Source organism: Fukomys damarensis, unplaced genomic scaffold (assembly GCF_012274545.1).
Source record: "Fukomys damarensis isolate Sample0158 unplaced genomic scaffold, DMR_v1.0_HiC HiC_scaffold_32, whole genome shotgun sequence".
NCBI classification, from domain to species: Eukaryota; Metazoa; Chordata; class Mammalia; order Rodentia; family Bathyergidae; genus Fukomys; species Fukomys damarensis.
Window position 1 is genome coordinate 12,134,264 of NW_022900944.1, and position 22,937 is coordinate 12,157,200.

The window sequence follows — 22,937 nt, forward strand, 5'->3', positions numbered from 1 at the left end:
GCCTCAGCCTCCTGGAGTTCTAGAATTATAGGTAAGCACCACCAGGTGTGCTTTTATTTTATTTTTTAAAGTAAGTACAAGACAGGATGAGGATCTCTGTCCCTCCATAAATTCTTCCTCATCTTCAGTCCTGGTGGAAGGGTCTTCATTCCAGTGTGTGTACCCATCAAGGTTTTGCTGTGCATGGCCACCCAGACCAGCAGGAGGAGGCTGCTCCTACTGCTGCATCTTTGCTACTCAACATGTGGTCCCTGGACCAGCATCGTCAGCATGGAGGGTTTGTTAGAAACACAGAGCCTCAAATGTGTGAGTCATTTATGAATGTGAGTGACATGGTGGCAGGTTGAAGTATGAGTGCCCTGTCCTCAAGACACCCCAGTAAAATGTATAGCCCCACCAAGATGGAGCTGGAATGGTCTCTGAGACTTGGGCTTCCACAGGAAATGCAGATGGAGCTGGGGAACTCGGGTGGGGAGGGGAGGTGGGATGAAGGAGTGAGGGAAGTCAAGGGAAGATGCCAACCGCCAACTGACTAGGCAGGACCCAAAGTGTATTTTGCCTCCTTCACCACCTTTAATCATGTGTGTGCCTTTGGCTGTGAGGACAACGGGTTCCTCATGCCACACACTCAGCCTGCAGGTCCTCTTGCATGCTTCAGGGCATAGCAACAGAAGAAAGTCACCGATTTCTCACTGCATCAGGAATCGTGTCTGATCGTCACCAAACTCAGATTCATCTCAGCAAGTGGGAGGAAAAGACAGAGTGGGAGACAGGAAGGAAGGAAGGAAAGAAGGGAGGGACAATGAGGAAGGTGACTGACCATTTGAAATTGCACAAAACAGGTAGGAATCCCAAGAGGGCAAAAACTGTTTCATTCACTTCTTTCTATTAATTTAGTCTACTGGAAACAGATAATTTAACGGTAATAATACTGTGTTGCATTTGGTGGATTAAAACATACATGCTATAAGCACGCAACAAAGAGGAACTGAACCTAGTTTGGGGTGGGTTGGGAGCGGCAGCTGCTACAGATGCGGCCACACGTCCATGTGCTGCTTTCCCAGGAGCCCTGTGGCACAGCAGGACATTGGTAGATTCTAGACCTGTGCCCCCTAATATGATAGCTGTTAACCATCCGTGTCTGTGTGACTGGGGCTAAGTGAGATGTGACAACATAAATGCAGAATACGCTTTGGAATTCAAAGATTTAGAATATTGAAGGAAAAAAATAGAATGTAAACTACCCAATAAGTTTGTTTTTATATAGTGAAATAATATTTTGGACACATCTTGTTAAGATAATTTATTAAACTCAATTTCACCTGTCTTATGCCTTTTCATACAGTTGTTACATTTTTTTTTACATATATTGCTCACAGAATACTTTTTCTTGGCAGTGCCACCCTCAGGAAACTGAGGTGCCAGGAGGCCAACATTCCACTGCCACCGCTTTCCAGCTGCAGCCCCTTGAGTGAATCGGCTTGGCTGTTCTGAACCTCTGTGCCCACCTTTCTCCGTAGACCTAGCACTTATGGAGCAAATTGGTTATGCTAAGAACACACAGGGATTCCTTGCATTTTCACAAGGTCCTGGGAGATAGTTACTGCTGTCCTCCCCATTTTGCAGCTGGAAAAACTGACACTCACTGAGATGGAACTCACTCAAATCTATATGCCCAGAAAGTAGGGGAAACAGGATTTGGCCCAGGTCACCCTGTTGCAGGGCCTCTGTTACAGAATCTCTATGCTGCCAAGAAGGTAGTCATGGTGCTTGCTCCACAGGACCACAAGTGTGTTCATCAGCTCTGTGTCACTGCTACAAATACCTGAGATCATTATCGTATAATGAAAAAAGGTTTATTTTGCCTCATAGCTGTGGAAGTTTCTGTCCATGATCGCATGGCCTCATTACTTTTGGGACTGTGGTTGGGAGCTCATGATAAAGCAGAATCACTCATCAATGGCTGGGACACGAAAGTAACAGAGGAAGGGTCTCAGGTCCTGTTGTCCTCTTTAGGGGCACGGCCCCAGTGACCTCAAGGCCTCCTACTAGGCCCACCTTGTAAAAGTTCCCCTGCCTTCTGTAGTGCCACTCTGGGGATGAGGCTGTTGCCACTCAGGCCTTTGGAAGACATGGAAGGACAAAACTACAGCATATATAGGGTTTTCACTTAGGCAATAATGTATGCAAAGCACCAGGCATAGCACCTACACTATATAGGTACTCAGTAAGTGATAGTGGCCTTCACAAAGAACTTTCTACCAAAAATAAAATAATAATAATAATCAAACAATGGTCTGCTTTTAACAGGAGTCACATATTGAGACACTACGTTAATTTTCTATTGCTACACATTGGATTATCCCAAATCCTAGTGGTACAAAACAACAGTTTTTATCTCACAGTTTCTGTGTATTAGAAATTCAAGAGCAGCTTAGCCAGGTTGTTCTGGCTCAGGGTTTCTCACAAGGGGGCAGTCATGGTATCAATGGCTGCTGTTAGCTGGAGGCTGGACTGGGGCAGGAGCATCCGCTTCCAAGAAGGCGCTCACACAGATATGGCTGGAGGCCTCATCTCTGCACACAGGGGCCTCTCCACAGAGCTGCTTGAGTGACCTCACAATATGGCAGCTGTCTGCCCCTAGAGCAAGTGATCTGAGAGAGAGCAAGACACAATCCACAGTGTCTTTTATAATTCGGCATAGGAAATCAGACCTTGTTTCTGCAACATCCTATTGCAGTGATGCAAGTCGACTCTAGTCAGTGTGGGAGGAGACTATACAAAGCCACTCATACCAAGGGCAGGGGTCACTGGGGCCATCTTGGAGGCTGGGTGACATATCTGTGTGACTAAAGGCCCCTGGCTCTAAGACCCTGCTACTACCTCTAAGAAAGAATGCTACTGAAATGCTGAGAGTCTGGGTGCTTGAGTGCAAAGGACAGAAGCCTGGTTCAAACTGTCTTTCCTGAATATGCATTATTCATCCTTGTAGTTAAAGAAAGCAATGGCAGAATACATAATAATAATAATAATGATAGCCAAACTTTACTGAGCATGCATTATGTGCTAAGCACATGTTTTAATTCACTTAATCCTCACACTTAATAAAGTAGATGCTGAATGTAAAGCAGAAAGCAAGCCAGGAATCTGAGAGCATCATCAGTACTTTCTTGTTCTTTTCAGCTTCCGCTTTTCTGCTTTAGTACTCATCTTCTCTCAGACTTCTCTGGGTGACAAGCACATAGTCACCATGATGTCAGTGGCCATGGCCTTAGAGCTGGTGATCCAAACGGAAAGAAGTGGTGCTTCCTCTCCTTCAGTGTCCATTGTCAAATCCCAAGGAAGTCTTCCAATTGGCTCAGATTGGGTCATGTGTTCATGGTAGCCCCAATCACAGTGGCCTTGGGGCGTGGCAAGAAGAGGTATTTCCTTGGAGAAAGGAAGGATGTCACTACCACAAATGCATGGCAGACATAATCATGGGCATCTACTCCACCACAGAAGGAGGAGACAGGTGGTGGAGAGCAGAGGGAAAAGATCTATGACAAGCTTGGGAGACAACTGAGAAGGGAACATAATCAGTCATCTCACCAAAGACCTGTCATGCAGCGCTGGGGACTGAGCAGAGGCTGAAACCAAACCCATTCAACCTAGCAGCCCTGCAGTCTCCGTCAGATAATGCACTGGGATGGACATGGAACATCCCACAACTTCTCAAGATTCCCTATCTTAATATCTCTAGGAGAGACCCATAGTTTGAAGAACCTGAGGTCAGATCCAAAGTAGTTGCCCACAGGAGTGAAAGTTCTTCTGTGTCTTCCTTTCCATCCTAAATATACAGAAATTTTCATCTTCCTCCATGATGTTTTTCTGCTTGTCTTATAATGAAGGCAGTTTTTCCTCCACAGACCTGCAGAGAAAATGGGTAATTCAAGACCCTGTTTATCCTGTGGCTCTGATACTTTCTGGGATGCCGGTAGGTACCACGGAGCTCTTGGTGCACTGATTCGAGAAGCTCGGACATGTGGGGTGGGCGAACACTGGGCCCCAGCAGAGGTAACAAAGGAAAGGAGGACCAGGCTGGAAAAGGAGAGTTCTGGGAGACCCACGCTTTGCTTGAAACCACCAGAACTTTAGGATTTAACATTTTCCCTTCTCTTCATTGTGCCTCCAGCTCTCTTTTGCACACTTGAGCCTGAGCTGGCAAACGTGTGTTTGTGCTGGGGACCAGCTTGGCACTGGGTTCATCCCACGGCCTAGTATCAGTACATAGTAAATATTCAACAAAGGTACTGCTGCTTTGGAACTCAACAGTAAATTTAAACTTTTCCTGAACATATCCTTTAGCTCTTTAGGAAGACCTCTTGCAAATATCTTATAAAATAAGGACAACTCAATATTATAATTACAAATATAATTTATTAAATACTTTAAGCATTATAAATATCATAAAAGTTCAAATTCCATTATAAAAATGAACTAATCACAGAAGAGAGTAAGAGCGACCCTGTGTTTCAGGTTTGCCACAGGACAAGGACTTGTCATCATGTTTTCACACACAAAGTCAGCACAGGAGTGTGCTTTGAACCAGCAGTCACTCTATTTTTAGTTGTCTGGTAACCTCTTCCTGCCACACCTGAGCTCTCTAAATATACACACAGCCCCTCCTGACTCCCACAAAAATATTAAGGCACAGTTGGGGCCATTTATGAGGTCAGCCAGTGGGGTCAAGGCTGGGGTATGTGCCATATGCTCTCCATAATTTTCCTAAGATGCTCTTTTTTATTTTGTCCATACAGCAGTCATGCCAGGAGGTCTCCACCCCAGGTCTGTCCTCCCAGTAGGGCCCCTGACCTTTTGTGTCCTGGAATATAGCAGAAGAACGGGATGGCATGGCCCAGCTGGAAATAGTACTTGGGAAGAGGCCACCGACTTGACTGCTTGCTCCACAGCACGCACAAGAGCCATTGCCAAAAATATAATTATCCAGAAATGTGGAACCAAGTCACTGCAGGGGAGAGGGGCTGAGCAGAGTGGGTTGTGGAGGGAGGAGAAAGAAGACTGGTGCTGACAGGCAGGCAGAGGACACTTCAGTGACCCAGTGAGCTGCCCTGGGGGATAGCAGCCCCAGAAAGACTGGTCTGCTGATAGTCTAGATGCTGTTCAACCTCCCACAAAGAGAGAAGTCCCTTCTGTCCTGCAAGACTGGATAGTCAAACTCATTTTGCAAAGGCAGAGTGAGGCTGTCTCCTCAGAGGGAGGTAAAGTGAAGATCCATGCAGATCTCTTCTGTTCATTTTGTGTGAGTCCAACCCCCTAATCTCCCTGGTCCTTGGGACATATGTGATAGGAGCAAAAGATGGATGGCATGTTGGCCAGTGGAGAAACCACAGTAGAATATTCTTTTCTTGCAGCCTCTGAGGTCTTTGGCTCAGAGGCTCCTGAGCAACTGCTCTGCTCATTCTGGGTCACCATGCACTATTTTTCCTGTCCTCACTGGTGTGATAGTTACAAAAAAGCTGGCATTTCTCCTTGCACTAGTAATGCCCCCTGAGGTACAATGGCATGCTTGTTAGTAACAAGTTATGGGACATCTCTGAATTAGTATCAGCACCTCCACACCTGAGAACATGCCATAGAAACACCAACACATAAGTGTGGCATTTAAAAGACAATATCTAGGACCTCACCAGGACCAGAACTGGCAGGGTCCTGAGGCCTTCAGTTACACTAGGCATTGACAGGTTAGCTTATGAGAAATGGAAATGTCCAGAAGGTCCCAAAGAAGACCCAGAGCAGAAAAGGGGATATAGGAATCTCAAAGCAACACAATTTACTACCTGGCATGGACATTTTAAAAACAGAAACAACTAACTGAATGTCCATATACAGCATAATGAAATTGAATCCCTTCCTCACACCACATACAAAAGCTAACTCAAAGTGTATCATAAGTTTAACTGAAAGAGCTAAAACTACAAAAATTATTAGAAGAAAATATAGATGTAAATCTTTGCCACTTGGATCAACTAAAACCTTCTTGGGTATGACATCAAAAGCAGAAAGGACAAAAGAAATAGATCAAAATGTAAAACTTTTGTGCTATAAAGGATGTCATCAAGATAGCAAAATGGTATCCAATAGAATATAAAAAAATTTTGCAAGTTATATATCCGAGAAAGAAATTGTACCTAGAATACATAGTGAACTATTACAACTCATCAATAAAGTATAAATAACCCAACTTAAAATGGGCAAAGTATATGAATAGGCATTTCGACAAAAATTATATGCAAGTGGCTCATCAGCACATCATTACCCATCAGAGTAATGTAAATCAAAACCACAGTGAGATACCTCTTCTGTCCATTAGTGTGGCTATAATAAAAAACAAACAAACACACAAAAAACCAAAATAACGAATATTGGAAAAGAGAAGAAAAAGCCGTAGCCCTTATACAATCATGATCAAAATGTAAATGATATAATCCCTTTGAAAAGCAGTTTGACAGTCATTTTTAAAATTGATGATAGTTCCCATATGACCCAGAAAGTCTACTCCTAGGTATGTACTAAAAAAATGAAAACACACATCCACATAAAAGATTGAACATAAGTATTCATAGCAACATTGTTCGCAATGGTCAGTGAACATAACTCCAATGTTCATCAACTGATAAATAGATATAGCCATAGAACAGAATATTATTTAGCCATAAAAATCAACAAAGTACTAATACATGTTATAACATGCATAAAACATGCCACAGTTTTAAAAGATCACATATTATATGATTCTGTTTCTTTGAAATGTCCAGAACAGGCAAATATATAGCAACAGAAGATAAATTAGTTGTTGCCTGGGTCATGAAGGAGACAGGGAGTGACTTGCAAATTGGTATATGGTCTCTTTCTGGAGTGATAAAAATGTTCTAAAATTGATTGTGCTGATGGTCAAATAACTCTGTGAATATGCTAAATGTCATTGAATTGTATCACCCACAAGTGGATGAATTGTATAGTTATATCTCAGGAAAGCTGTTGGATGTGCCATGCTGGCCAGAAGATAGGAAGGAGCATGTGCATGTGTGTGCACACACACGCGTGCATACACACACACACACACACACACACACTGTGCAGGGAGACTTGGGAACATCTAGGTGCTGGGCAGAGTAACCCATGTTTTTGTCAAGAGTCACTTACTGACTGGTTAAATGCAGTCCCTGGGGAGATGAGTTTGGCCTCCAGAAAGCAATATGGTCTCAAGGATTCATTGCACCACCTCTCCGTCCTTGACTGGGGCTGCTGCTACTGATGTCTCCCACTTGTTGAGCACATAGATGCTCAGCTCCTCTAATCCTCAAAGCTGCTCAGTGAGTTCAAGGTTATTATCATGGGCATTCTGCACGTGGGAACTGAGGTCCAAGGCCACGTGAATTCTGATCCCAGCTCTCTTCATTGCTTATGCTTCTAAAGCAGGAGTGCTGAACACAACTTGCACACAAACAGGGGAGGAATAGCAGAGGAGGAGAGCGGCGCAGCCCTTTTGTCCTTTGGCCATTGCGCTGAATCACCCTTGAAGCTCCTGAGAAGCAACATGTCTGAGTTCAGGGTGCATATGAGCGATAACCCCATCTGAGACAAGAGCAGAGGCTGGACAGGGAGGACCTACCACCCTGAGAAGCCCCTCTGCAAGTGCTGCAGGAGGCCTGGGGAGCAGCCCAAGGACGTCCCTCAAAGGCTGGGCCAGGCCCCACCTGTGACCACACCGAGACCAACAAGGCTTCTTTCAGCAGCCAGGACACCCCAGGGGTGGGGCTCAGCTCCACAGAGGGCTCTCTTCCTTCTCTTTCTGCTCCCTACTCCCCTTCAGGGCCCCACCTGTGGGGGAAGGAGAGGAGCTTAGAAAACACATCTGCCCAGCGCTGCCCTGAAGTAGGAGCTCCTGGGGTGACCCACTTGGCATCAACTCACATGGGTCACCTGCTTTGCCTTCTTTCTTTTCACTTTTTTACTATGATATAATTTCAGATGTACAAAATTTTGCAAGAATTGATTTCCTATTAACTTTTTACCCAGATGCCCCACATATAAACATCTTATTTTCCTCTCAGTAGATATGAAAATATGCATATACACACATAATTATATATACACAGGTGTATACATACCTAAATATAAATCTTTAGTGTTTATACACATATAAACACATGTATGCATATATACATGCTGTACATATGCACTGTACGGATATGCACATATATGCTAAAACCCAAGAGTATCTCCAATCTAGTTCAACACTACAGTACTCAACATTAGCTCCTCCTCCTTTTCATGTTTGTAACTCACTTCTCTTTGATGAAAAGCCGGGCTGCCATTTTACACAATACATTCAGTGATTTTCCCAGTCCCAGAACACACAGTATTTTCAGAATTGCTGTGGTGGACTAATTAATGGTCAACTTGGAACGCCCAGCCAAACCGAATCAGATTGAGGACAGTAATATAAAAAGAGAACTAGAGAAGAAGACTGTATGCTATTGGTTTTCTAGGAGAAGCTTGGTTCTCCTGATACAAACTTGGCTGTTTTCTCTTTATAGGAGGAACTTGGGTCCTCGATGTCACTGGGGATGGCTGCTGTTCTCATCATGGGAGCTCTGATCTTTGCCATGAGCATCACTTCCTGGCTCCAGTGCAGATTCTTCAGCTTGGTGGCACAAATCCTTCACCCTGCTGGTGCAGACTCTCTGATTTCCACCACTGGCCTTCGGGCCTTCCTGGTGTAGATCCTCGATACAGACTTGCATGAGACATTGCCATGGGCTCTAGACTCCTGGCTGGATGTGTGTGGGACTTTGTCTTGAACTCTAACCCTTCAGCTGGAATTGTGTGGGACATTTCCGTGGGGTCCAGGCCCTTGGTTCAATTCTTTGGGTCTTCAGCATGTGGCTAGATCTCTTGCACTCATCTGCATTTGACCTTTTGGATGAATGTTATAAAATAATCTTATAAACTATATACCCTGTATTAAATCTATTTCCTGTGCACACCCTGACTACAACAATTGCCAATCTATCCATCTACATAACAGAAACCTACTATCCAGCCACACTTCAGACTCTCTAGGTTTCTTCCATCCCTGGTGAAATTCTGCTGCTATCACTGGGGTTAGTGCCCTTCACACCTCCTTCCCGTGAGAGGAAGGCATGTTTCAATTCAAATACATTTCATTTCTTTTTACTTGCCTCTCACTCTAAGATTGTTTTCCATACCTTTTTCTCCTTCCTTTCCCTCTCCTCCCACCCCTGCCCGTTCTCCTTTCCTTCTTTTTTCGGCACTAGAAACCTTAACATGGCTCCAAGAGGCAGACAGTGCCCCTGAAGAAGCCCCCCACATTCTTCCTCTGCTTCAGCCCCAATCCATTTGCCCCTAGACTTTCATTAGCTTCTACTTTGGCCTTTTGGCATGCTTTGTACCAAGACCAAATACAGGTCCATGTTCTTATGCTTCTTTCTCTCTCCTACACAAAGTAACATTCTGGCCTAGCAGTGTTTCCCAGAGGTCACCCCACTGACATCCACAGAGACCACTCTTGCTCTTTTTTACAGCTGCACAGCATTCCCTTGGGTGGGTGCACACAATCACTTCATCCCTCTCGTGTATGCACTTAGAATGTTTGTGATGTCTTGCAGTTACACAGTGTCACAGCATGCATACACACTTCATATTATCAGAATGTCATCCTTTTCCAAGTGTTATGTATCAGGAAGGAACAGATCCAATTGAAGGTGACAGAGAATGCAAAATAAATGCAATATGAAATAGCTCACTGCTCACTTTCACCAGAGTAGCTGGATACAAGGTCAACACTCAAAAATCAATAGCCTTCTTGTACACAAATAATAGACTCACTGAGAGAGAAATTAGTGAAACAATTCCTTGCACAATAGCATCCCCAAAAATGAGTATCTAGGAATCAGCCCAATGAGAGAAGCAAAAGACCTCTACACTGAAAACTATAGCACTGTGAAAAAAGAGATCAAAGAGGATGCAAGAAAATGGAAAGACATCCCCTGCTCCTGGGTAGGAAGAAGCAACATAGTGAAAATGGCCATACTACCAAAACTGCTATGCAGATTCAATGCAATGCTGATTGAAATTCTAACAGTATATTTCACAGAACTAGAAAAAAGAATCCAAAATTCATTTGGAACCAGAAGGGACCTAGAATAGCAAAAGCCATCCTAGGCAACAGAGACATGGCAGCGGGTATGACAATTCCCAATTTAAAACTATACTACAAAGCCACTATGATAAAAACAGCACGGTACTGGCAAAGAAACAGACCTGAGGATCAGTGGAATAGATTGGAAAATACAGAAATAACTCCAGATGTACTCAGCTGCCTCATCTTTGACAAAGGAGCCAACCATCCTCACTGGAGGCAAGATAGCCTCTTTAATAAACAGCATTGGAAAAAACTGGATTTCAACCTGCCAAAGATTAAAACTAGACCCTTATCTCTTATCATTCACTAAACGAAAATCCAAGTGGATTAAAGATCTAAATATTAAGAAAGAGTCACTAAATTTGCTGGAAGATAAGTTCGGCAGAACTCTTGAAGACATTGGCATAGGAAAAGACTTTATGAACAAATCCTCAGTAGTACAGGAACTAGCAGAAAGAATCAACAACTGAAATATCATCTTATTAAAAAGCTTCTGCACTAAAAAAGAAACCATCAACATAACTAAAAGACAACCTACAATGAGGGAAAAAATTTTACCAGCTGCTCCTCAAACAAAGGACTATTATCTAGAATATATAAAGAACTCAAAAAAACTCAGCACCCCCAAATATAGAGACCCAATTCAAAAATGGGCATCTGAAATGAACAGACATTTCTCAGACAAAGAAGTAAAAGCAGCAAGTAAATATATGAAAAAATGTTCCACATCACTGGTCATTTGAGATTCCACCTCATCTCAGAAACAATGGCTGCTATCAAGAAATCACACAATAACAAATGTTGGCAGGGCTGTGGGGAGAAAGGAACCCTTCTCCATTGTTGGTGGGAGTGCAGACTGGTGCAACCACTATGGAAATCAATATGGAGATACCTCAGAGAGCTGGGATTAGAGGTTCCATTTGACCCAGCCATCCCTCTGCTGGGTATATTTCCAAAAGAATTAAAAGAATCATACCACAGTGATATACGCACACTCATGTTTATAGCAGCACAGTTTGTAATAGCTAAAACTTGGAAACAGCCCTTTTGCTCATCAGTTGGAGACTGGATAAATAAGGTAGTTTTTCTATAAAATGGAATACTACTCACCCATAAAGAATGAGAAATTAGAGTCATTCATAGGAAAATGGATGCATATTGAGGAGATACTCAAGTGAAATAAATAAGTCACACGTGTAAATATCGAATAGTTTCTCTGCTGTGAAAAACGATAATTGAACATAAGATCCTAATGGTATAATTGAAATGGTATAATGAGGGGCCAGAGATTTAGCTCAGTGGTTTGGTGGCCTGCCTTGCAAGCCCAAGGACCCAAGTTCAATCCCCGGTACCAAAAATAAAAAATAAAAAATAAAAGAAATGGTGTAATGTGAAACAGGAAGAAAGGGGTTAAAGGTGTAGAGAAAGTGGGAAGGGTGGGGGAAAGCTGATAAGGGAAAAGAAAAAAATATGGGAAAATGAAAAAATGGAAGTAAAGTTTTTGTAAATAGGGAGGGGAGAAGGGGATGAAGGGAGGGCAGGAGAAGGGGAAAAAATGAGAACCAAGACCTGTCATGTAGAGGTACAAGATCCCAATGATGAATGTAACCGTACTGTACATCTAAAATGTACCAATAAAGTCAATGAGGAAAGAATAAAAAAAAGATAGGACATTGCTACCCACATAAAACCATTCCAAGCAAAGAAGTTCAGGTTGTCTCTGTGGCTCCGTGGTCATCGGGAAATGAGTTCCTTCCATCACCGCTCTTTTCTACGTCGGCACCTTATTTCCATCTGTCTCATGGGCCGCAATGGTCCTGATACTCCTGCCATCACCTTCATGTTTTAGGAGAAATAAAAGACAAAAGGGCTAAAGAGGCTTTGCTCAGCTGTGACTGTCTTTCGGAGACATTCTGGCAGGGTCTCCCAACAACTTCCAGGTACCTCATTGGCTAGAATCTGGTAGCATGGTTACAAGGGAGGTAGAGGAACACAGCTGTCATAGCACTGCCCTCAGTGGTTGGGGTCCTTTGTCAGGAAGACGGATGGGTGTTGGGTGGGCCACCGGCCATCTTTGTCACAGGTCACTGCCATCACTTTGTCACTGTCTCCATTGCTACTACAAGGCCAATCTTTTCTTAAAAGAGAAACAAGTTCCCACCACAAATGTATTTATTATGTTTCACAGATATATACTAATAAAAAACTGTACCCTCAAATAACCCTTGTCCCTATAGTACTTTGGGACAATTGGGGAGCATTCTCCTTGGCCCAGTTAGGTCCCTCCTCCCTTTGGGGGCCAATTGAGAGACAACCCTGACCCTACAGGAACAACCCGGAGAAAGCAGCCACCAGGCCACCCTGAGTGTGAGTCACCAAGAAGGACAAGAAGAGGAAAGAAGTCTCAGTTACCCCACAGGGCAGAAGCCAGATACAGAGGCCACCTTCTGTTCTGGGGTAAAAGTACCAAGGTATTCAGTGTTCCCAGAGAAGCAGGTGATGGAGAGACATTAAGAAGGGCCAGGTTCATCCCAGAGGGACAAGGGCTGTAATCCAAAGCCATACCGAGTACAACCTGAGCAAGGCAAGAGTAAGCAGAAGAGCGAATGTTTAAGTGAGTGTGAGAGCCGGGAGGGGGAACGGGATCAGACATGAGCCCTGGGACTGTGCTTGGGTGTAGGAGAAGGGGACCTATATGGGAGCATCCCGTGGAGTCCCACAGAGCTGAGTTCACATCCCAGCTCTCCCATGAAGTCACTCCTCCTCTCTGGAACCCGATCTCTCATCCACACACTGCTCTTTACCATGGAACTTGCAGAAACAATTCAATGGTAGATTAAATGGGGGGGGTGGCAAGCACCCTACCACTGCCCCACACCCCGCCCAAAGTTGCACAAACTGAGTTTTAGCCTGAGTAGTTACAGCCACAGCATCCAGATGCAGGCCAGGGCCCTCTCCTCCCATGTGGGTGGAAGGCGACAGAAGGTCAGGTCCCCAGGGATGCCACGGGACAACCCTGGAAGGCATCTCCCCCTGCTCCTTTCAGGGTGGAGCATGGGGCCCTGGGTGGGACTATACAGCAAGCCAGCCCCGGGGGCACAGGGCCATGTCCCAGCAATGTCGGCAGGGTGCTGGGCTCCTTTCCTCCTCTTAGCTTGCTGGGCCCCAGAGGGCTGTTCACTAAGGAATCCCTCTCCTATTGTCAAGGTCCCAGACAGACATCAGCCTGAAATTTAGTGTCATGTCAGTGAGTGCTGGGCATGCAGCCCTGGACAATCTCAGTCTCTGGAAGCCATTCTCCTTTCCCTCCCAGTATTTGGAGAAGCCAGTGAGAACCCTGTTTGGTGCAATGTCCAAACAGCAAATGTTCTGAAAAGCCCATCAGTTTTTACTCATTAGATTTCTAGAAAAAGACAAACAAAGCTGCCACTTATTGAGCACCCTTCAACCATCCCAAGGGGGTAGGGAGCTGCTACTGCCATCCCCATTTTCCTAAAGACGAATCAGAGAGGTTAAGAGGGTTTTCCAAGGTCACAGAGCCAGTAAATAGCACAGGATCCAAACCTGATGCTCCATGAACCCTAACCCTTAAAAAGTTAGGTCCTCTGGCAGACAGGGGTTTGCACAGGCTCAGATGTGGGTCGCGGATGGGAGAGAGGAGCAGGTGTCCTCTGGCCGGACACCAGAGCTCAGGCCCTGGGTTCCACTCTAAACACAGGCCCTCACGGCTGTTCCATCATCCAATGGAGGCACTTGTGCAGTGAGCGTAAAGGGGGTTTCCCACGGGCACCTGCACACACGCTCCTCCCACGCTGCCAGCCTGGTCTTCAGGGCCACGCTGGGGTGCTTCTGATCACACCCACACATCCAGACCTGAGGGTCTGGGCTCAGACTTGCCCTTCTCCCTCCCGCTGTGAGCCTGTTAGGGCCCCACTCCAGCTCCTACAGGAAGGCGGGAGACCTGCCACATCCTGAGGTGGGCCTTGGGATAGAAGGACAGCGAGGAGGTGGCCATGCTCCTGCCGGATCCTCACGATACTGAAGACCTAAAGACCTCCTGCACCCTCACCCTCCAGGTCAGATAACTTAGCTTCCAGGGGTAGGCATCTTTTAAAAGATAAATAGTTCTGCAAGTACATAAGTCTCAGAAATATTATATGCCAGGATCTTGCCAGAGTACACAAAAATACATCAGCACATTAAAGGCCCTGATAAGTCCTACATCAAAGAAAGTTTATTTTTCCTTGGGTGAATGTCTCCCAAACTTACTGACTACAAAGTATTCTTTTACTAGAACACCAAGTTTTTTTTTTTTTAATATACCTGGGGAACAACACCCTTCCTTGAAAGAGAGGAAACCATCATCCCTATCGAAAGACAATTCTTTAGAAAAAGGCAGCTATGATGCCTTTGTGATATTACATTTTAATGACCAGTTCTGAGACCTTGGATGTGTAAGTGAAAAGCCCATTTTCAGGGTGACAGGAAAGCTGATGACAAGTAACTTTGGAGCCACACCCTCATATTTCCAAGATTTCAGTCCCGATTCCCACGGTCGCACAACTCAGCATACCCAACCCTACTTGGTGACAGAATACTACTGCCTCCCAGGCCTCAGGACATTTTCTTCACCCCTCCACTCAGAAATCCCCTTCTCCCTCCCCAGTTCCCTGCATAGGGTGGGGTGGTCGGCATCTAATCCTTGCCAAGCTCGTTGGATTCTGTCTTGGCGCTGTTTCTCAGCTCTCCTGTCCTGCACCTGTGGCTGTGTGCATCGCTTGTGGCTTGTCATGTGGCTCCGTCTCCCTTCCCAGTCTGGGGACCTCCTGGCGATGCCCAAGCAGTGTGCGTCGTGAGTGCCTTTAGTGCTGCCATTCTGCTTTACTAAGGGAAAGCTCAGCCTGAGTTGAGTCTGGACTTGAAAGCCTTCCAGTCAGACTCCAAACTGGTGCTGCAAATCCTGGCGCTTGGTAGGATTCATTCCCAGCCCGGGTCACAGGAGCGCTGGGCAGGGACAGAGTGGATCCAGGAAGGGCTGGGGGAGCGGGAGGCTGCATTCGGGATGGGACCTGAAGGACGCCAGGGTTTCAACAGGCTGTGCCCTAGGGGTGAGTGGGCGGCGCAGAGCTGGACAGGCAGGTGTCACTTACACAAGGGGGGCGTGGGGAAGGACAGCAGGGTGGAGGCCAGGGAGCCTTCTCAAAGGCGCCACTGCGCCTGGCTGCTACCACATCTGCTGGAGCCAGCCCTTGTCCTTTCCCGTTGGAGCAACTGCAGGGAAGAGGCTGTGTTTGCTGGAAGTGTGACCCAGAAAGATCCAAGGAGACCCAGGCAGAGTCCCAGCGCTGGGTCTGGACTCCGGGGAGGTGACACCAGGTGGCAGGTATGAAGAGAGGGCTTGTCTTCCTGAGCCCGGTGATGGAAGGGGCCATCTCTCCCACCCCTCTTAACTCCCAACCGTCCTAAAATGCATAGGAACTCCTGTGAGGAGGACAGGAACACTCAGGTTGAGAAGAACAGGCTCTTTTGCAGTTACTGGTGTCCGGATCGCCCTCCTTGTGAATCATCTGCAGAAAATCACTAATCCCTTAATGGCCTCCGGAGTCACCCAGCTCGCTTCCCAACTAACTCTCATGGCACACTGCACCTGGCCTCCAGGGAGAGCTGTGGGCCTCTCCTGACATCCGTGTCCTCAGCCCAACAGCTGCGGGGTCCACACGGCTGCCCTCTCGGTGCTCCTGCCTGGCTTGCCTAGGCCAGCTCCACCTGCAGCTTCCTTCTGCAGACCAGGCCCGAGGTCACTCACTTCTGCGCCCCCTGCCTGGCACCTCAGAGGTGCTCAGTAAATACTGGTCTGATAAAGTACCAGATCTTAATGGGCCCTCTGCTAAGTCCCTCTGCATTTGACACCATGGTCGCCTGGTAAGGACCCCTTGGGCAGCCCTCACCAGTCATATACAGCCACCAGGCTTCCCAGGAGTGGCTCTATTCCACTTCTTTATATATACGACAAAATCTACCACCTTAACCGTCAAAAAGGGTATAATTCAGTGCCATTCACGATGCTGTACAACTATCACCTTTATCTAGGTTGCAGAATATTTTCATCACCTCAAAAGGAAGCAAATATTCCCTGTCCGTCTCCTCCAAGCCTTAAGCAACCACTGACCTACTTTTTTGATTTTGCCTATTCTGGGCATTTCATAGACATGAAATCATACAATACATAGCCTTCTGCGTCCCTTAGATGTTTTGGGGTTAATCTATGATGTAGTCTGTGTGTGCCCGCACTCTATTCCTTTTCATAGCTAAATACTATTCCATAATATATGGATATACCATACATCATTTCTCCAGTCAGCCATTAATGGACACTTGAACTGTTTCTACCTTTTGGCCTTTGTGAATTGTGACACTGTGTATGTTCACATATAAGCTTTTCTTTGTACACTATTTTCAACTCTTTTGGAACTATACCCAGCAGTAGAATTGCTGAATCATATGGTAATTCTGTTTTGAATTTACTGAGGAACTTCCATTTTTCCCCCCAAAATGCATGCGCCTTCAGCATAAGGCATTTAGGAAAATATAAGCGTACAAGAGAAGCAGTTAAAAATCACCCACAGTCCTGGGACTCAATGATAAATATTACCAATCTTTCCGAATGTTTCCCAGCAGGATTTTTTTTAGGATGCTTAAATACATACTATTCAGACACGTTCAGTTTAAAAGTCTATACAAAACCGACATTGGAAAAGTGCCATTTCACGCCATACTTTAATGCCTCCTTCTCGGTGACAGGCCTTTGTTAAACTGTAGCCTGGCACTGCCCAGCTCCTCCCTTATTTTGTTTCTCTCCCAAGCACTTAGCTTCAACCTCCTCACTCTGTTGTGCTTATCCCGAGCCTGTGAGTATCGGGGGTCACTGCCTGGCACACAGTAGGAATGCAAGCAGGATCTCTTGAAGGAATAAACACTTGTGCATGAATGAAAATGCTGCCAACTTAAAATCTGCACCGTATTTCAAATGGATTTGCTGGTGCCCTACAGAAGCGGTTGCACATTCTTATGCCCTGTTGGCGATCACCCGTGTTGGACTGTCTACAGCAGCCCTACTTGCCCGGGAGACCTCTCTCCTCTCACGTGGACCAGTGCCTGGGGTGCCATTGGCTGGGACTGGGGCCCCACCTACCCTCCACCTTTCTGACTTCCTTTTGTGAGAGGCCCCTTTTCTCCATCCCAAGCTTCTGGAAAGGGTTTGGAAAGAGGGTCCTGAAAATCTCCAACAGCCCAGAGCCCATTTGGTCCTAATTTCAGGATGGGTTTCTTCCGAACTCCAAGCACAGCCAAGATCCCCAGAGGGAGACCAAGTCTCTGCCTCCACTTTCCTGTCCATGTCAGACCAACTCTCCCAGCCACCTTGTCACGAGCCTGCTGCGCTGCTCATATTAGTTACAGATGATGGCAATTAGAGGCCAAATCTCCCTGGCTCCTGGTAGAATATTGAGACAGAACTATAGCTATTTTAAGATTTTAAGCAGATTTATACTTAGTGCTTCAAAGAAAGCCAGCCAGCAAGGAAAATATGGTAACTGTTGCTTTAAATTATAGCTATCATTACTTCAAAAGGATATTCAATCAGAAACCACTGAAGACTAAAACTATTTACATCTCCTGACACTTAAAAGCAAGCAAGCAGTTTTAGCCTGTCAGCCTTGGATATGTTGGCTACAAAGAGAGAAGTACCTCACCACCCCACAAGGGAAAACATTTTCCAGGGAGCAGGAGCTGAAAAGGTATCCTGAATTCCCTTCCATCTCTCACCCACAGTCTAGGAATTTAGGGATCTGGGGATTTGGGGTCCAGGGCATGTGGCCCTGTTCTGGTCTGTAGGCAATAATCCCCAAGGCCCTGGAAAAGGAGGACAACTGCCCTTCACTGCCTAGCCTCTGGCCTTCAGGGCCTTGCCTGGCAAAATCCTGTCGCATCCCATTAATATAAATTCTAGGACAGGACTGGCCCCTGTTCCTCACAAGCTCTGCTTCATGAGCTGGACTGGAAGGCTGGGTTACATATAGATCAGAATCAGTCAGAGCCAGTGGAACCCTTAACTAACAGATCCAGAGGTCAAAAGCATGGGCTTTGGGGACATACTTCCCTGGTTTAGAGTTCGGGCTGTTTAACTCATTTGCTGTGTGACTTGTACAAATCTCTCTGAGATCCAGCCTCTTCATCGGTAAAATTGGAGTGATTAGAGGCCAAATTTCATAGGATTTTTGAGAATCTTAAATGAGCTGCAGAAAGCACTATATTATTTAGGGTGATGCTAGTTACTGCAAAAACTACCATTTCAGTAGCATGACCTAAAGAGACTTTGTCACAATCAAGTAACAGTTCAAGGTAGGTGCTCCTAGTCAAAGAGTAGCTGTGATGATCTTTGGGGTTCAAGAATCTTCCATCATTTCCTAAAGTTCTCTGCTTCCAGAGAGGCCCTTTCTTTATGTTGCCTCACGCCTGGGCCCACTTGTATTAGACATATCCTCTGGATATGTAAAATTTGAAGGCAAAGCCATGACCTCTGTTGTTCACAGCCATATTCCAGAAGAATTTAGTGTCCGGCACACAGAAGAAATCAATAAATATTGGCTAGGAGAATTTAACAGTAAAATCCAGAACACTGTCACATTCCCACACCTGGTAGGTGTGGGTTAGTCAATATAATAGTATAAGTCATTTGTAGATGCTATGTAAATCTGAAGAAAGAATATATAGGCATTCTCTATATCAGGGGTGAAAGAAGGTCCATGAACCAAACTCAACCCTCTGTTTTTGCAAATAAAGTTTTATTGGAATACAGATCCATTTGTGTGCAAGGGAGGCTGGGAAATGTAGTCCCTGGTTGAGTCATTGCCTACCACAGAGAACTTCACATGATGGCAGGAGGAGTTCAAATATTAAAGTCAGGTACTCAAATGGTCAAGTAGCTATCATTTACTGAAAGCACTTAGTACACTGTGGCTCATTAACATTAATACTTATTAATAGAATTTTAACTTATTATTGTTTAATCCAACTTTTCAGGTGCACAAATGACACCCAGAGAGTTCTGTGCAAGGTCACAGCTAGTAAATGGTAGGAGTAGCATTGAAACAAAATCTCTTGTTCACATGACACTGGTTTTCTTAGACATAGCCCAGCTCCTCCTTTGCCAGGTAAGACTTGGGTGTCCTGAGAGGGCACACATAGTCTTTGAAGCCTGAAGGTAGGGGCAAGGGCTGGCACAGGACAAATTTGACACCGTGTATTACATGGACAAGTCACTCCCCTATACACACCCTCACTCCCTCCACAAGGCAATGCCACCTGTTTTACTCTGTGGAGAGGCAGAAGAATGAGCTTAGAAGTCTGGAAACATGACAATGTCTTTCATAACAGATGTTTGTTGATTTTCAACCTCCTCTAATAAGTTCTATTTTCTTTTAATAATAGCACTTAGATTTCCTTTGGGTGGATTCCTCTGCTCCAATGTGGGCAGCCTTAGTGTGACTTTCAATCAAATCAAGATGCCCTACCTCTCTGTCCAATGAGTGTGTACGTGACCCCCAGCTCAGCCAATCACTCTTCCCTGAGACTTCAAATCTTGAGTTGATTCACAGAGTATGAGAGAACAGCAGAATCATTTCCCCCCAGTGGGGCAGCCCACTCCCACTGGTTCTCTCTCTCTTTCACACACACACACACACACACACACACACACACACCCCGACTGGCATCTGAATCCTACAACACTCACAATTCCCCGCTGAGTAGGCTGAGGTTTCTCAAAGAAATCAACTCCTTGGAGACAGGGACACCATCTTACAATTCCTCTGGGCTTTTCCTTCCCCAAGCTGGGTCTACAAAGCAGTGATGTAGGACGTGGTCTTCCATGACACCAGGGTCAACAAAGACCAGGCTCACACAGAACTGCGTGGCTTTGGGCAAGGGCCGTAAGTGCTCAGTGCTTCTCTCCTCGCCTCTATTTCATAGAGCTGTTCTGAGGATCAAAATGGGAAAACATATGTAAATCACCTAATGTATGAAAAGAAGTCTTTGCAATTATGACAATTATTATTGACATTCAAGCCTGAAGGCAAATAAATGGTTTTAGTTATGAAATGGATTTCATTCTTTCCAGGGGATAATTGGTATCAAGCAAGATTTTACCAAGCACTCAACAGTCATGGAAATAATTTTTAGGTCCTGCAGCCCACATTCCTCTGACAACTTCTCTGCACCTATGGTATAGTAGGTGGTACCCTGGGTGCTGTCAAATATGTTTTTTTAGTTTTTGTTTTGTTTGTTTTTGGTTTGAGGGAATTTTGTTTCTTTGTTTCTTTGTTTTTGAGCCAGAATATCTAAGCAATAAATAATTTCCTTTTTTTTTTTCAAGAATTAGAAGTGTGATAGAGAGATCCTATTTTCTAAGCTGGTGTGGTTTCCACCTTTTTCTTATGGAATCCTTCATTCTCAAGGTCAAGCCCCTTAGGGTACTGCAGTAGACCTTCAAAGTCAGGGGCGCCTCAAGTTCTTTTTTTTTTTTTCTCATTGAGTTTATTGGTACTCTTTAAAGTATGCAGTACAGTTACATTCATCATTGGGACCTTGTACTTTTACATGACAGATCTTGGTTCTCATTTTTTCCCCTACCCCTGCCCTCCCTTTACCCCTTCCACCCTTCCCTACTTACAAAGATTTTGTTTCCATTTTTTTCCTTTTCTCATATTTTTTCTTTCCCCTTATTTCCTTTCCTCTATCCTTCCCACTTCCCCTACACTTTTAGTCCTTTTCTTCCTGTTTCACATTATCAATTATACAATTTGAATCTTATTTACACTTTTTGTTTCTCACACTAGAGAAACTATTCGCTATTTACACATGTGTATCCTATTTATTTCACTTAAGAGTATGGCCTCAATATGCACCCATTTTCCTATGAATGACTCTAGTTTCTCATGCTTTATGGCTGAGTAGTATTCCATTTTATAGAAAAACCACATCTTCTTTATCCATTTTCCAATTGATGGGCAACTAGGCTATTTCCAAGTTTTAGCTATTACAAACTGTGCAGCTATAAACATAGGTGTGCATATATCACTGTGGTGTGATTCTTTTAATTCTTTTGGAAAGCTACCCAGCAGAGGGATGGCTGGGTCAAATGGAACCTCTAGTCCTAGTTCTTTGAGGCATCCCCATATTGATCCCGCAGTGGTTGCACCAGTCTGCACTCCCACCAACAATGAAGAAGGGTTCCTTTCTCCCCGTAACCCCGCCAGCATTTGCTATTGGTTGATTTCTTGATAGCAGCCATTCTTTGTGGGGTGGGGTGGAATCTCAGTGTTTTTTTCATCTACATCTCTCAAATGACCAGTGATGTGGAACATTTTTTTCATATATTTACTTGCTGCTTTCACTTCTTTTGTCTGAGAAATGTCTGTTCATTTCAGATGCCCATTTTTGAATTGGGTCTTTATATTTGGGGGGCCTGAGTTTGTTTGAGTTCTTTATATATTCTAGATAGTAGTAGTCCTTTGTCTGAAGAACAGCTGGTAAAAATTTTTTCCTACACTGTCGGTTATCTTGTAGCTCTGTTGATGGTTTCTCTTGCAGTAGAGAAGGTTTCTAATAAGATGGGATCCCAGTTGTTGATTCTTTGTGATAGTTCCTATGCTACTGAGGATTTGTCTATAAAGTCTTTTGCTATGCCAGTGTCTTTGAGAGTTCTACCTAACTTATCTTCCAGAAAGTTTAGTGTTTCTGTTTTAATATTTATATTTCTAATCCACTTGGATCTTAGTTTAATGCATGGTGAAGGATAAGGGTCTAGTTTTAATCTTTGGCATGGTGAAATCCAGTTTTTCCAATAGAATTTATTGAAGAGGAGATGCCTCAAGTTCTGGCAGCTCTACAAGCAGGATACTTAGCCAATAAGGGGCTATCAGGTACCCTGAGAGTTAGCCTCACTGAGCTCCCAAAAAAGCCAAAGCTGCAGGAGAGAGCAGAGACCCAGGCTAAAGGGGCTCAAATTGATGAGCTGCTGGCCCTTGCTGGAGCCCCCCAAGGACTGGTCTTTGCCCACCCAGACAATGTAGAGCTGTGGTAAGTGGGCAAAACAAAAGGACCCCAGACAGAACCTGATGGTGGGACACCTCTGTGCCCCTCTCCCAGACCCACTCCCCACTCTCACCCTCTGTCCTGTGCCCAAGAGGCTGATCCAAAAGGTCAGCATCAAAGAGCTCCAGTGTGCTGTGCCGGCCACTGTCTCTTCCATCCAGTGCATAGCTAGCAAGAGACTCGGCCCCCAGGAGGACTGGCTCGGGGAGAAAGAGGGCCAGAAAGGGGAGAGGACGGAGTGGGGTATTTCCTCTCAAGCGTCTTCCTTGTGGGGCACCAAGCGCAGCCTGTGGGCCTCAGCAGAAGGCTCAAGGTCATGGCCCACTCTGCCCCCCTCTCTCTCCTGGATTTCCTCCCCTTGACTCTGGTCCTCTGCCACACATCGGGTTTCCTTGTATGTATAAACAGTGTTTCTTGAAAATCTTTTTAAATGATCCTGACTGTCACCTACTGAGGGCCTGACTGCTGAGCCAGTACTAGCACAGACCCCATTTTCCAGCAGCTTCAAGACTGGAGTCCCCAGAGGGTCCCAGAGGTTGCAGGGCCTCCATCC